This window comes from Pithys albifrons, chromosome 9 (genome assembly GCF_047495875.1).
Source record: "Pithys albifrons albifrons isolate INPA30051 chromosome 9, PitAlb_v1, whole genome shotgun sequence".
In the NCBI taxonomy this organism is placed as follows: Eukaryota; Metazoa; Chordata; class Aves; order Passeriformes; family Thamnophilidae; genus Pithys; species Pithys albifrons.
Window position 1 is genome coordinate 36973808 of NC_092466.1, and position 12863 is coordinate 36986670.

At 47.8% G+C, this 12863-nt stretch overlaps 1 protein-coding gene across 1 annotated transcript in view; it reads left to right on the forward strand.

The window, feature by feature from the left end:
• Window positions 1–12863, forward strand: part of PCDH15 (protocadherin related 15) — a 432606-nt gene that overhangs the window by 111030 nt on the left and 308713 nt on the right. The gene's annotated exons all lie outside the window — the stretch shown is intronic.

Below are 12863 nucleotides of genomic sequence, written 5' to 3' on the forward strand. Positions count from 1 at the left end.
TGGTCAAGAAAACCCAAAAAACCCAATTGTTAATATCCCTGTTGCTGAAATCTCTGGTCCTGGAGTGGTTGTTAAACCAGGCTGATTTCTTCTTCCTGGAGGTGGTTTTCTTGCAATCCTGAGTGTCCAAAGGAGGGCTGTGGAGAGGGTTATGCTCTTTTAATGGGATGTGTTGGTTCTCCCCAAGCCACCACTGTATCCTGGTGTGTGTCCTCTTCCAGTGGTGTGATCCTGGCAGAACAACCCCTGTTACCTTCAGCTGAAATGGTTTGGCTCCCAGAGCTCATCTCTGCAGCCTTTTGTCCTCCCTGCTCGTTACAAGATGAATCTGTAGGAACACTTGGGGTTGGGGAAGTTGTGGACTCCCCATCTCTGTAAGAGTCCAAGGTCAGGTTGGACAGGGCTTGGAGCAACCTGGGCTGGTGGGAGGTGTCCCTGCCCATGGCAGGGGGTGGGATGGGATTTTGTTTTTCTCCCTTTCCCCTGTGATGAATGGTGGGACATCTCCCCTATTTACCTGCTGTCCACACAGAAATCAATCTCCATGTTCTTTGGGAATGTTTGGTATTCCTGCCAACACAGGGAATTTGGGGACTGAGCTTTCCTGGCTCTAGGGGAGTTGGGTATAAGTTTGATTTCTTTTCATCTCTCTGCTGTCTTGGCAGGAATGTTTTGTCAGCCTGACTTCCCGGTGAGGCAGAGGATGTGTGACTGCTCCACACATCCCCATCAATAACCCCCTGCAGGGAGGGATTAATGGCAAAAGGGGCTCAAATACGCAGCAAACAAAACTGTGGATTTTTTTTTTCCTCCCCTGATGCTGCTGGACCAATTTATTTTCAGTTTAACTGTATGAAATGCTGGAGGAATGGACCTGATTGGGAGGCACAGTGACAATGTCACCACACATTTCTGTGCTGTAGCAAACATTTTAACTTGTTTTTCGGGGACAGCTGACAGGGATTGAAGAAAATGTCTCCAGAGGCACAAAATCTGTAGCTTCTCTCCTGAGATGGGCTCACTGTGCTAAGACATTTCCCAATGTGAGGCCTCTGAGCAGTCATTGCTTAAGAAAGTGTTCAGTGAGTGGTGATGGGGACTGGAATTGAGTCTTTGGGAGGAGGAAGGATCCTCTCTCCACCCCCTGTGTGGATCTTTGGCCCATTCCAGCCTGGCATTTTGCTGAGGAGCAAAACTTCTTTAGTAAAAGATATTTTCTGCTCTGGAAAGTTGCTGTGGCTGAACTCGGGTGTACCAAGAGTGGCATTGCTTCAAAGTTGTGGCTCAGGGTTCTTTTTCTATTTTCCCTCCTGTTTCAGGAAAAGGATGAATTCCTGACTTGTAGGGGCTTCAGCAACTTAATTTCTTCAAATACACCTTTCCTACAGAAACCATTGCTGTGATATTGCTGCTGGTTTGATACTGTCTGGCAGGGGCTGCCCAGGGAGGTTTGGAGTGCCCAGCCCTGGAGGTGCCCAAGGCAGGACTGGCCGTGGCACTCTCAGTGCTCTGGGCTGGGGGACAAGGTGGGCATCGGGCACAGGGTGGGCTCTGTGGGCTGGGAGGGCTTTGCCAAGGTGGGCATCGGGCACAGGGTGGGCTCCATGGGCTGGGAGGGCTTTGCCAAGGTGGGCATCGGGCACAGGGTGGGCTCCTGGGGCTGGGAGGGCTTTGCCAAGGCGGGCATCGGGCACAGGGTGGGCTCTGTGATCTGGGAGCTCTTTTCCAGCCTCAATGATTCCATGATATTCTTTTGTTGTCTCCCACTGAGCTTGTCAGTCTTTAATTTTCAAAGAACTTTTTTCTCCTGTTGCCTCCTATCACTCCAAGATCAGCTCTGTGAAAGAAAAGCACTCTTAGTTTTCCCACTTCAGGTGATTTCAGAACAGCATTTCCCACGTTTGCCATGTGTGTGTGGATGTGAAAAGGGATTGTTCAGTGATTTTGTGCTGATTTTTCTTCCTTTCCCCATAGGGGCAGTTAAAGGACTCTGCATTTTGCTTCACTTGCTGCACTATTTCTTTTGGTTGCAGTTACCAATTGCTTTTCTATAATGAAAACAAAAATCAAATGATTACTTTATAGGCTATAACTTGTGTGAAATCTTTCCTGGGAGAATCTGTTTCAGTTGGTTTCTAACCTCATTTGTGCCATTGTCTCTACACCTCTGTTTCCACTCACAGATTCTTCTCACACCTTTAGACAGTCCTACAGGTCTCTGAAGTGTTTCTGGATGGTTCTGACCAGCTTTTGGCCATCCTTTCCAAATACATCTTCACCAGTCTGGACTCAGTTTTCCCCAGCAGTGGAAATGGGGTGTGTTGTGTATAGACAGGTTAAGGTATTGCAGCCAGTAAATAAGCCTTGGACTTAAGCTGGGCCTGGGTATTCCTGTGCCAGGGGTACCAGGGGGCAGTGCAGGTGGCTGAGGGGTTGTGGCACTGAGGATTAGCAGGGTTTGCAACCACTGAGATCAGCTCAGGTGGTTAAAACCTGGTTGTAATAACACCAAGGTCATGTGTGGGCCATTGACTTGAGGGTTGGACTCCATGATCCTTGTGGGTCCTTCCAACTCAGGACAGTCTGGGATTCTGAGATTCTGTGTGTGCTGATGCCACTCTGTGCTCATTAATCCCAGGCCTGAGCACATTAAATGTGCCAACAATACGACCTGGGTCATGCCCAGGAACACAAAGGCATCTCCTCCCATCAGGGCACTCAGAGTGGAGTTCATTGTGGCTTTATGACTTTATACAGCAGGAAAGGTGATCCATCGGCTCTAATAACTGCCAGAGGAAGGAACTGCTGTCAGAAACTGTTACCCCTGTGGAATGTTTAGCACAAATTATAACAAGAGCAGTGGATTTGCATTGATTTGTGTGGCTGCACAGTCCTGGGGCTGCTGCTCAGGGCTGCACACTGAATGTACCATGCTGGGATCAGCCCTGTCTGCCACCCCTGGAGTGGTTTGGGGTCCCTGTTGGTGCTGCCCCATGAGGAGGACCTGGGGGGCTGGTGGGGCAGAGGCTGGACATGGCCCACCCCAGAAACCCCCCCATGCCCTGGGCTGGTCCCACAGTGTGGGCAGCAGGGCAGGACAGGGGGATTCTGCCCCTCTGCCCCCCAGGTGAGACCCCACCTGCAGAGCTGCTCCAGCCCTGGGACCAGCACAGCAAGGATGTGGAGCTGCTGGAGAGCCCAGAGGAGGCCCCAGGATGGGCAGAGGCTGGAGCAGCTCTGCTGGGAGGGAAGGCTGGGAGAGCTGGGATTGTTCAGCCTGGAGAGGAGAAGCTTTGGGGGGACCCAACTGTGGCCTTGCAGGGCCTGGAGGGGCCAACAGGAAAGATGGAGAGAGACCATTTCCAAGGGCCTGGAGGGACAGGACACAGGGAATGGCTTCCCACTGCCAGAGGGAGATGGGATATTGGGAAGGAATTCCTGGCTGTGAGGGTGGGCAGGCCCTGGCACAGGGTGGGCAGAGAAGCTGTGGCTGCCCCATCCCTGGGAGTGTCCAAGGCCAGGTTGGACAGGGCTTGGAGCACCCTGGGCTGGTGGGAGGTGTCCCTGCCCATGGCAGGGGGTGGCATTCGATGGGCTTTGAGGTCCCTTCTGACCCAAACCATTCTGTGGTAAGTGCTGGCTCTGGTTGTGGATCATCCAGGCCATTCTTGTGCCATTTGGGGCTGTGTTGGTTTAACTTGGAGAAAGGGGTTCCATTGGGTTGTAGAAATGCATTGGGAACACTCCAGGACAGTTTCTGCAACAGCACCAGGAAGGGACTCACTGGGAGGTGCTGCCCTGCCTGGCTTTGAGGTGGGAAGCCTGTAGAGGTGCCAGGGCATCAGGAGACACCCAGCTGGAGCTGACATGGTTTATTCTTCTGGTGGAACTTTCACAAATTCTCCAGTCCAAGTGCTGTCCTCAAATCTCCCCAGGATGGAGGAAAATGATCTAATCCTGTGGTTAGGATGTGCTTTGAGACTCTACCTCTCCTTTTGCCATGTCTTGCACACTTGGTTGCTGCATTCTTCTTCTTCATTCACAGATCCAGCCAATTGAGACTGAGGTTTATTTGGTCTTAATCAGCTATCCCAAGGATCATTATTAAATGCAACAGCAGGAATGTTTCCAGAGCATTCCATGTTTGTATTTCAGGAAAGGGTAAATATATCCTGGATGAGCAGAGCTGCTCTTCTTCTCAGGTGAGAAGGGTCAGGGTTGAGAGGAGAACTGGGAGTTAGAAAATTCTCTTTGACTCAGGTAATAAATGTCTTCATTGAGATGAAATATGGAATTTGGATTTGGGTGTTAAAGGTTTCATTGGGGACTCATGAATCACTTTGGTGTCTGATGCTGGTTTTATGCCACAGGTTCAAATTCACACTCGTGTTTTCATGTAGGACAAACATGTAAAGACTAAAAAGGCTGTAAAATGGATCAGCTTCTTATTCTCCTTCTGTTCATCAGCTCATCACCAGTACTTAAGCAGAGCTTTTGTTAAAGGTCTCTATGATCCTCCTCTCTTGGTAATTTTCTTTTAAGAAGAAAAAATTCCAAGTGCTAAAAAGCACGTTCAGCTGTCCCAGCTCCTGGTGGCTCTGCTGAGATGTTTCTCTCAGCTGTCCTGGAGAAGCCCCAGGCCCTAATTCAACTGCAACTAAAGACTGAATAACTGTAGGAGTAATTAGCAGATCAGGCAAGCCCACAGCTCTTTCTTAGCTGTGATGTTGAAAATGACAATATAGGAAATTTAATGCCATTTTGGGATAGATGTGATGGTTGTGAACCACAATTCTGCTCTGCAATGCTGAGACCTTCTCAAAACGTCTTTGGGATTTCCTTTGGAGTGGAAATTCCCCTCAGAGGGACTTGTTTTTCTGAACAGCTCATCTGTGGCAGTTGGAGAGTTCAGAATAAATGACTGCAATTGCAGCACAAAATCCATTCGTGTTCCCAAGGTGTCACTTTACCTTTGCCAGTGAAGAACTGTGTATTCCCACTAATTATTCCTTCCACACACTATGGAAACATCAAATGTTGTTGTAGTAGGAAAAGAGTGAAGGATCTTGATGGAGATCTCCCAGTGCTGAGAGCTCAGGTCTCCTCTCGTGCTGCTGGCAAAGGTCTCAAACTGCTGGCAGAGTGAATGGATCTTCTTCTACCTTCTGGGGAAAGATCTTCTGTGGGAATTCTTTGTCAAAGGATGGGGCTCCTACCCTGCACCTCAGAATCCACTTGTCCTTCATTCAGCTCCTGTGGGCCCTCTGGGAAAGTGCCCTTGTCCCAGGAGGCCCTGGCTGAGCTGCTTGATCCAGGGTTGGCTGTTCTTACCTGCTCAGGCTCTGTAGAGCTCAACCAGCTCAGCTCTCAAAATTCACCTTTGGTTCATCTCAGTGCTGGTTATGAATCCCAGAATGGTTTGGGCTGGAAGGAACATTAAAGCTCATTCAGTGCCACCCCCTGCCATGGGCAGGGACACCTCCCACCAGCCCAGGGTGCTCCAAGCCCTGTCCAACCTGGCCTTGGACACTCCCAGGGATGGGGCAGCCACAGCTTCTCTGCCCAACCTGTGCCAGGGCCTGCCCACCCTCACAGGGAGGGATTCCTTCCCAATATCCCACCTAACCTGCCCTCTGGCAGTGGGAAGCCATTCCCCTTGTCCTGTCCATCAATCCCTTGTCCCCAGTCCCTCTCCAGCTCTCCTGGAGCCCCTTCAGGCCCTGGAAGGAGCTCTCAGGTCTCCCTGGAGTGATGGTCATGGAATGGGTTGGGTTGGAAGGGTCCTTATAGACCATCTCATTCCACCTCCTGCCATGGGCAGGGACACCTCCCACCACCCCAGGGTGCTCCAAGCCCTGTCCAACCTGGCCTTGGACACTCCCAGGGATGAGGCAGCCACAGCTTCTCTGCCCAACCTGTGCCAGGGCCTGCCCACCCTCCCATGGAAAGGTTCCTTCCCAGTGTCTCATCCAAATGGTTGCAGCCACTTCAGTCCTTTTCAAAACCCACTTAACACCAGGAGACATTTTTAACAGTGTGATGGGATCCCAAACTGATCTTGTTTCTTTCTGTTCCATGTCAAAAAAAATCCCCACCTTGCCTTGTTGGGAACAAAGGTTTTGATCAAAATGGACAAAGCTAACCTGAAGATGAGAGCTGACTGTGCCAGAGGACTGTGGAGCTGCTGAAGGAGGGAAGGTTTGCACACAAGTCCTGCTGCAGTGACCACTGAGCATGAGGTGGACAACAGTGTCCAGGCAAAGCTGCCCAACCTGCTTCCCTCTTTGGCACAGCAGGAATGTGAAGAATCCATAGAACATCCAGTAAATGAGAAAATGAATTCTTGTGTCACCACCCAGCCAAGAAGTTCTTCCTCCTGCCCAGGTGGCACTTGCTGGGCATCAGTTGCTGCCCGTTGCTCTGGTGCCATGGCTGGGCCCCCCGAGCAGAGCCCGGGCCGTGCTCTGCCCCCTCCCTGCAGGCACTGCCAGCCCTGGGGAGGTCCCTGCCAGGCTCTGCTCTGGAGGCTGCCCAACCTCTCTGAACAGGTTGCCCAAAGAGGGTGTGGAGTCTCCTCACTGGGGACACTCCAGAACCCTCTGGACACAACCCTGTGCCACGTGCTGGGATGGCCCTGCTGGAGCAGGAGGTGACACCAGGTCACCCTTCCAACCTGACCCACTCTGGGCTCCTGTGCCTCCACTGGGAGGTGCCTGAGGACCTTGGAGAGCCTGTTCCCCAGGACAAAACTGCCACTGGTGTTCTGAGAAGCCTCTCTAAGCCAGGCCAGCTTTGGGAAAATTGCCTCCTTCCAAGGAAACCTCAACTGAATTTCCTTCTGAAACAATGATCAAACCCCAGGACCTTTTCACCCCTGGGTGAGCAGCTGTGACTTTGCATCTCTCCTGCTTCCACCTGTGTCTGAAAGGTGCTGGGAGCAGGGATCTGGGCAGCTGAGGAATTGAGTCCTCAGTACTCTCACATCCATTCATACCTTCAAGTGAAAAGGGGAGAAAAAAGAAAAAAAGAGCCTTGTAAAGGGTCAAGTCTCAACTTCCTTTAATTCCATTTATTTCACTTTGATCTGGAGATGACACAGCAATTCAAGGTGAATTTGCCTCCCTCCTATTCCCTGGGTTTTTCAGCAGATACCTCCAAACCCATCAGTAGTTTCAGCTTGATTCCAACTTTGAAGGGCTAATAAGAATAACACTTAACTTATTGCTTGTTCTGAGCAGAGGAGCGCTCAGAACAGCAAAATAATTCAATAAATGATGGATTTCAAAGCTTTGCTTGGCTCAAACATAAATTACAGCTGTTGGTTTATTTTATTACACAGTCTCATGTGAAAACTCCTTGTATCCTTTTAGATTTTCAAAGTCATGTTAATCAAGGCAAATGTTGTGCTCCACGGCTCTGATAGGTTTTTCCTCCTTTATCCACTCACCATTTCTCATCATTACTCTGATATTCTACATTTTATCCTATTGAAACAACTATTTAGGAAGATACAGCCTGATTAAAATAAATCATTAAGGCTCGACCTTCTGGCTCTCAGCCTCTAATTCATACAATTAGCACAATCCTCAGGATCATTTTCTCCCTTGGATAAGCCTGACCTTGCTCTGGAGATGTTCTGGGGAGCTGTGGTCAAATGGATGTTCTGGAGATGTTCTGGGGAGCTGTGGTCAAATGGATGTTCTGGAGATGTTCTGGGGAGCTGTGGGCAGATGTGTGGTCTGGAGGGGTAAGAAACTCAGGAGGTTTAACAAGGCCAAGGGCTGGTGCTGGGTCAGGACAATCCCTGGGATCAGTCCAGGCTGGGGATGAGCAGATGGAGCAGCCCTGGGAGAAGGACTTGGGGGGCTGGTGGGGCAGAGGCTGGACATGGCCCAGCCCAGAAACCCCCCGTGCCCTGGGCTGGTCCCACAGCATGGGCAGCAGGGCAGGACAGGGGGATTCTGCCCCTCTGCCCCCCAGGTGAGACCCCACCTGCAGAGCTGCTCCAGCCCTGGGGCCAGCACAGCAAGGCCATGGAGCTGCTGGAGAGCCCAGAGGAGGCCCCAGGATGGGCAGAGGCTGGAGCAGCTCTGCTGGGAGGGAAGGCTGGGAGAGCTGGGATTGTTCAGCCTGGAGAGGAGAAGCTTTGGGGGGACCCAACTGTGGCCTTGCAGTGCCTGGAGGGGCCAACAGGAAAGATGGAGAGAGACCATTTCCAAGGGCCTGGAGGAACAGGACAAGGGGAATGGCTTCCCACTGCCAGAGGGCAGGGACAGATGGGATATTAGGAAGGAATCCTTTCCTGGGAGGGTGGGCAGGCCCTGGCACAGGTTGGGCAGAGAAGCTGTGGCTGCCCCATCCCTGGGAGTGTCCCAGGCCAGGTTGGACAGGGCTTGGAGCAGCCTGGGCTGGTGGGAGGTGTCCCTGCCCATGGCAGGGGTGGAATGGGATGGGCTTTAACATCCTTTCCAACCCAGACCATTCAGTGATTCCATGACTTTTTTTTTCTTTTGTGACCAATATTTCCTCAAATGTATATTAATTATTCTCAGGTGAATGATTATACCTGGCTCCCCCAGGCATGAAGTTTTATTTCTCAGGATGTTTTCTGAGATCAAGGAAATACCTGGCAAATGTTGCTTCTGAAATGCACTACAGAGCATTCCTGTTGGGCCTATTATTTTGTCACTGTCACAACAGGATGAAGTTTAAAAGAGCAGTTCTGTGATAAATTATCTTCCGTGCAAGGAATTAATAGTTTTTGCAAAGGGCATCCCTGAGGGAAGCAGCAGTGGGGAGAACCACCTCCCTTTTCAAGTGTGTCTGTCTGTTTTCAGAGTATTTTTTGTTCTCTTTTTCTTTTTTCTTTTTCTTTTTTTTTTTTTGGGGGGGAGTGGGGGGTTTACTGATGTTGTTCCCCCTCACATGCATCTCCCCACCCTCTGTTTGATGCATCCAAGTCTCCCCATCATTCCTGCCAGCACAAGGAGGGCTGGGGGAGATGCTGCAGGGCTGACACACACAGAGCCCTGAGATGGAGCTCATGGGATGGTCCTTCCCCTCTTTGAGGTTTCTGGTGGAGAATCCTCAAGTCTGCTGAGGGGCAGCTGAGGGAGCTGGGGGGGCTCAGACTGGAGAAAAGGAGGCTCAGGGGGCACCTTCTGGCTCTGCAATCCCTGCCAGGAGGGGGGAGCCAGGACAGGGGGTCGGGCTCTGCTCCAGGGCACAGGGACAGGAGCAGAGGGCAGAGCCTCAAGTTACATCAGTGGGGGTTTAGATTGGGTATGCAGGAAAATTTCTTGCTGGAAAGGGCTGCCCAGCCCTGGCACAGCTGCCCAGGGCAGTGATGGAGTCCCCATCCATGGAGGGATTGAAAAGTGTGTGGTTGTTGGCACTTGGGGACATGGGACAGTGGTGACCATGACAATGCTGGGCTAACACTTGGACTTGATGATCTTGGAAGTCTTGCCCAACTTTAATGATTCTTTGATCTTCTGTTTGCTCACTCTTGTTAGTCCCCTGGTGTCTCATTCCTTTCACAAGCCAAAGTCTTACCAGATCCCTTTGGGGATTCTTTTGGAAAGGATTCAATTAAAGTGTTGAACGTCCTAATTTCTTTTGATGTTCTGGAGCTGTGGGTTGCTCCTCCATCTGCCTGTCAAAGGTCACTTTTTATCTGTTTCAGCTTCCAGAATCAACTCTGCTTATCCCACAGACCAGAGAGCCCTGGGGAATTCACTTCTGGCTTTGTCTCAGTCTCCTGGGGGCTCCCCATCCCTGGGAGTGTCCCAGGCCATGTTGGACAGGGCGTGGAGCACCCTGGGCTGGTGGGAGGTGTCCCTGCCCATGGCAGGGGGTGGGACTGGATGGGCTTTGAGGTCCTTCCAACCCAAACCATTCTGTGATTCCCTGATCCAGTCACTGGATCAGTAAATTTTCCCCAGGACAGTCAGTTCTGCTTCTCACAGGTTTGTCCTGTCCCAGACCAGCCAGTGAGAGCTGTGCACAAATAAAGGTGTTTCTCCATGTCTGGTTTTGGCTGGAGTGGTTTTTTCTGGGATGCAGGACTGGGCTTTGCTGGATGGGCCCTGATGTGCAGGTGTCAGACCTCCTGCAGCTCTTTGTTGAGAACAAGAACCCCATGTTTATTTCCAGATCCTTTAGCAACTAATCTGAAGCAAAATTTGGATTTATTTTGTCTTTCAGGACTAGAATTAAATGTGTTTTTTGTAAACTCATCAGACAGTAAGAAATTCCCCACGGGAGGAAGGAAATAGGATGACCAAATGGTTCATGTTTATGATGTGATGTTCTACACACTCATGTTTTCCTTTTGTTGGTGTTTTGGTGGGGTTTTTTTGGTGGGAAAGAAGAGGTTAGTTTTTTGTTTTGTTTTGTTTTCTGAATCAGGTAAGTGAAAGTCCATTTATCAGCAGCTCTGTCGTTTCTTACTTTACCAAGGGAATTTTCTGGTGTTTATTTTTCCTTCACCTTTTTCAGTCATACCTTCAGCTCCCTTTCCCAATTTAGAGGCAGTTCCTCTGTAGGACCTTCCACCCTCCATGGGCTGTTCCTGTTCATCTCTGGAGAGGGAAGAGCCCTGGAATCCGTTCCCCTTGGCCTTGCCTTTGCCTGACCCTGAAGGGATGCACTTTGCAGTTCATTTCTCCCACTTTCCCTGGGAAAGCAAAGCTCTGGTGGAAGGGCCTTGGCAGAGGGAACTCTTGTCTGCAGGCTCTTAATTAATGCCATGGGGAGGAATTATTCCTCTTGAGGATGTGTTGGCACCCCGGGTGCCCACTGCCCCCTCTCCCAGGGACTGCCCTGGAGTTTTAAGGGTCTGGGGCTGAGAGGAGCTGAAGGGGAAGGATTTGCTCCCCTGCCTTTGTAGTGCAGCTGAGGGATGGTGCTGTGGCTATTGAAAAATAAAGAAAGAAAAAAGGAAAAAATAGAGAAGAAAAAAGGGAAAAAATAAAGAAGAAGAAAGGAAAAAATAGAGAAGAAAAAAAGAAAAAATAGAGAAGAAAAAAGGAAAAAATAGAGAAGAAAAAAAGAAAAAATAGAGAAGAAAAAAGGAAAAAAAGAAAAAAGAAAAAATAAAGAAGAAAAAAGGGGAAAATAGAGAAGAAAAAAGGGGGGGAGAAGAAGAAAAAAGAAAAAAAAAGAAAAAATAAAGAAGAAAAAAGGGGAAAAATAGAGAAGAAAAAAGGGGGGAAAAAGAAGAAAAAGGAAAAAAAAGAAAAATAAAGAAGAAAAAAGGGGAAAAATAGAGGAGAAAAAAGGAAAAAAGAAAAAAGAAGAAAAAAAGGAAAAAATAGAGAAGAAAAAAGGGAAAAAATAAAACAGAAAAAAGGAAAAAATAAAGAAGGAAAAAGAAAAAATAGAGAAGAAAAAAGAAAAAAGAGAAGAAAAAAGAAAAAAAGCAGAAAAAGAAAAAAATAAAGAAAAAATAAAGAAGAAAAAGAGAAAAAATAGAGAAGAAAAAAGGAAAAAAAAAAAGGAAAAAAGAAAAAAGGGAAAAATAGAGAAGAAAAAAGGAAAAAAGAAAGAAGGACAAAGGAAAAAATAGAGAAGAAAAAATGGAAAAAAAGAAAAAAGGAAAAATGAAGAAAAAAGGAAAAAATAGAGAAGAAAAAAAGGGAAAAATAAAAAAGGAAAAAAGAAAAAATAAAGAAGAAAGGAGGAAAAAATAGAGAAGAAAAAAGGGAAAAATAGAGAAGAAAAAAGGGAAAAATAAAAAAGGAAAAAAGAAAGAAAAGGGAAAAAATAGAGAAGAAAAAAGGAAAAAAAAGAAAAAAGGAAAAAATAGAGAAGAAAAAAGGAAAAAATAAAGAAGAAAAAAGGAAAAAAAAAGAAAAAAGGAAAACAAAGGGAAAAAATAGAGGAGAAAAAAAGGAAAAAAAAGAAAAAAGGGAAAATAAAGAAGAAAAAGGGCAAAATAGAGAAGAAAAAAGGAAAAAAGAAAAAAGGAAAAAATAGAGAAGAAAAAAGGGAAAAATTGAGAAGAAAAAAGAAAAGAAAAAAAGAAAGAAGAAAAAAGGGAAAAATAGAGAAGAAAAAAGAAAAAAAAGAAAAAAATGAGGAAAAAAAGGAAAAATAGAGAAGAAAAAAGGAAAAAATAAAGAAGGAAAAAAATAAAGAAGAAAGAAAGAAAAAATAGAGAAGAAAAAAGAAAAAATAGAGTAGAAAAAAAGAAAAAAGAATAAAGGGAAAAAATAAAGAAGAAAAAAGAAAAAAAAAGCAAAAAGCCCAATTACAGGGGACTGCAAAATGTGTTTCCAGAAGAAGGATCATTAAGCTTAGAAAATACCTCCATGTTTAATCAGTGCATGCTGATTAATGCAGACAGCATATCCATGTTCTCTCACAGAGCTTTCAGTTCACTGAGATGGTATTTTTCCCTTGTTGGAATGTCACACAGTGCTGGTTCCAACTCCTTTCTGCTGTTTGTGAACAGCATCCCAGGAAAACCCTGGGTTCCCATCGGTTGTATGTATGTATGGCCAAACTTCGGGAACGAGGATTTGGGCAGGGCTGTCCCCACGTGCCCTTCCAGCCTGCGCAGTGGATTTCAGGTGAGGCTCAGCGTGTGCAGAACTGGCCCCACCGTTTCAGTCCTGAGGTTCATCTGCCACGGCCGAGCGAGCTTGGACAGTGCCAGTGAAGTCCTCAGGACTAGAACCTACAGCCCCCGGCATTTCCGAGGAGGTCTCCCATCCAAGGACTAATCCGGGGCTGACCCTGCTGAGCTTCCGAGATCTGACGGGATGGGATGTCAGGGAGGCATTTAACTGCCTTGCTTGTAACTGCCTTAAATGAAAGCACCCCACATTTGTTCAAATTATCTTTCCTTTCTTAACTCT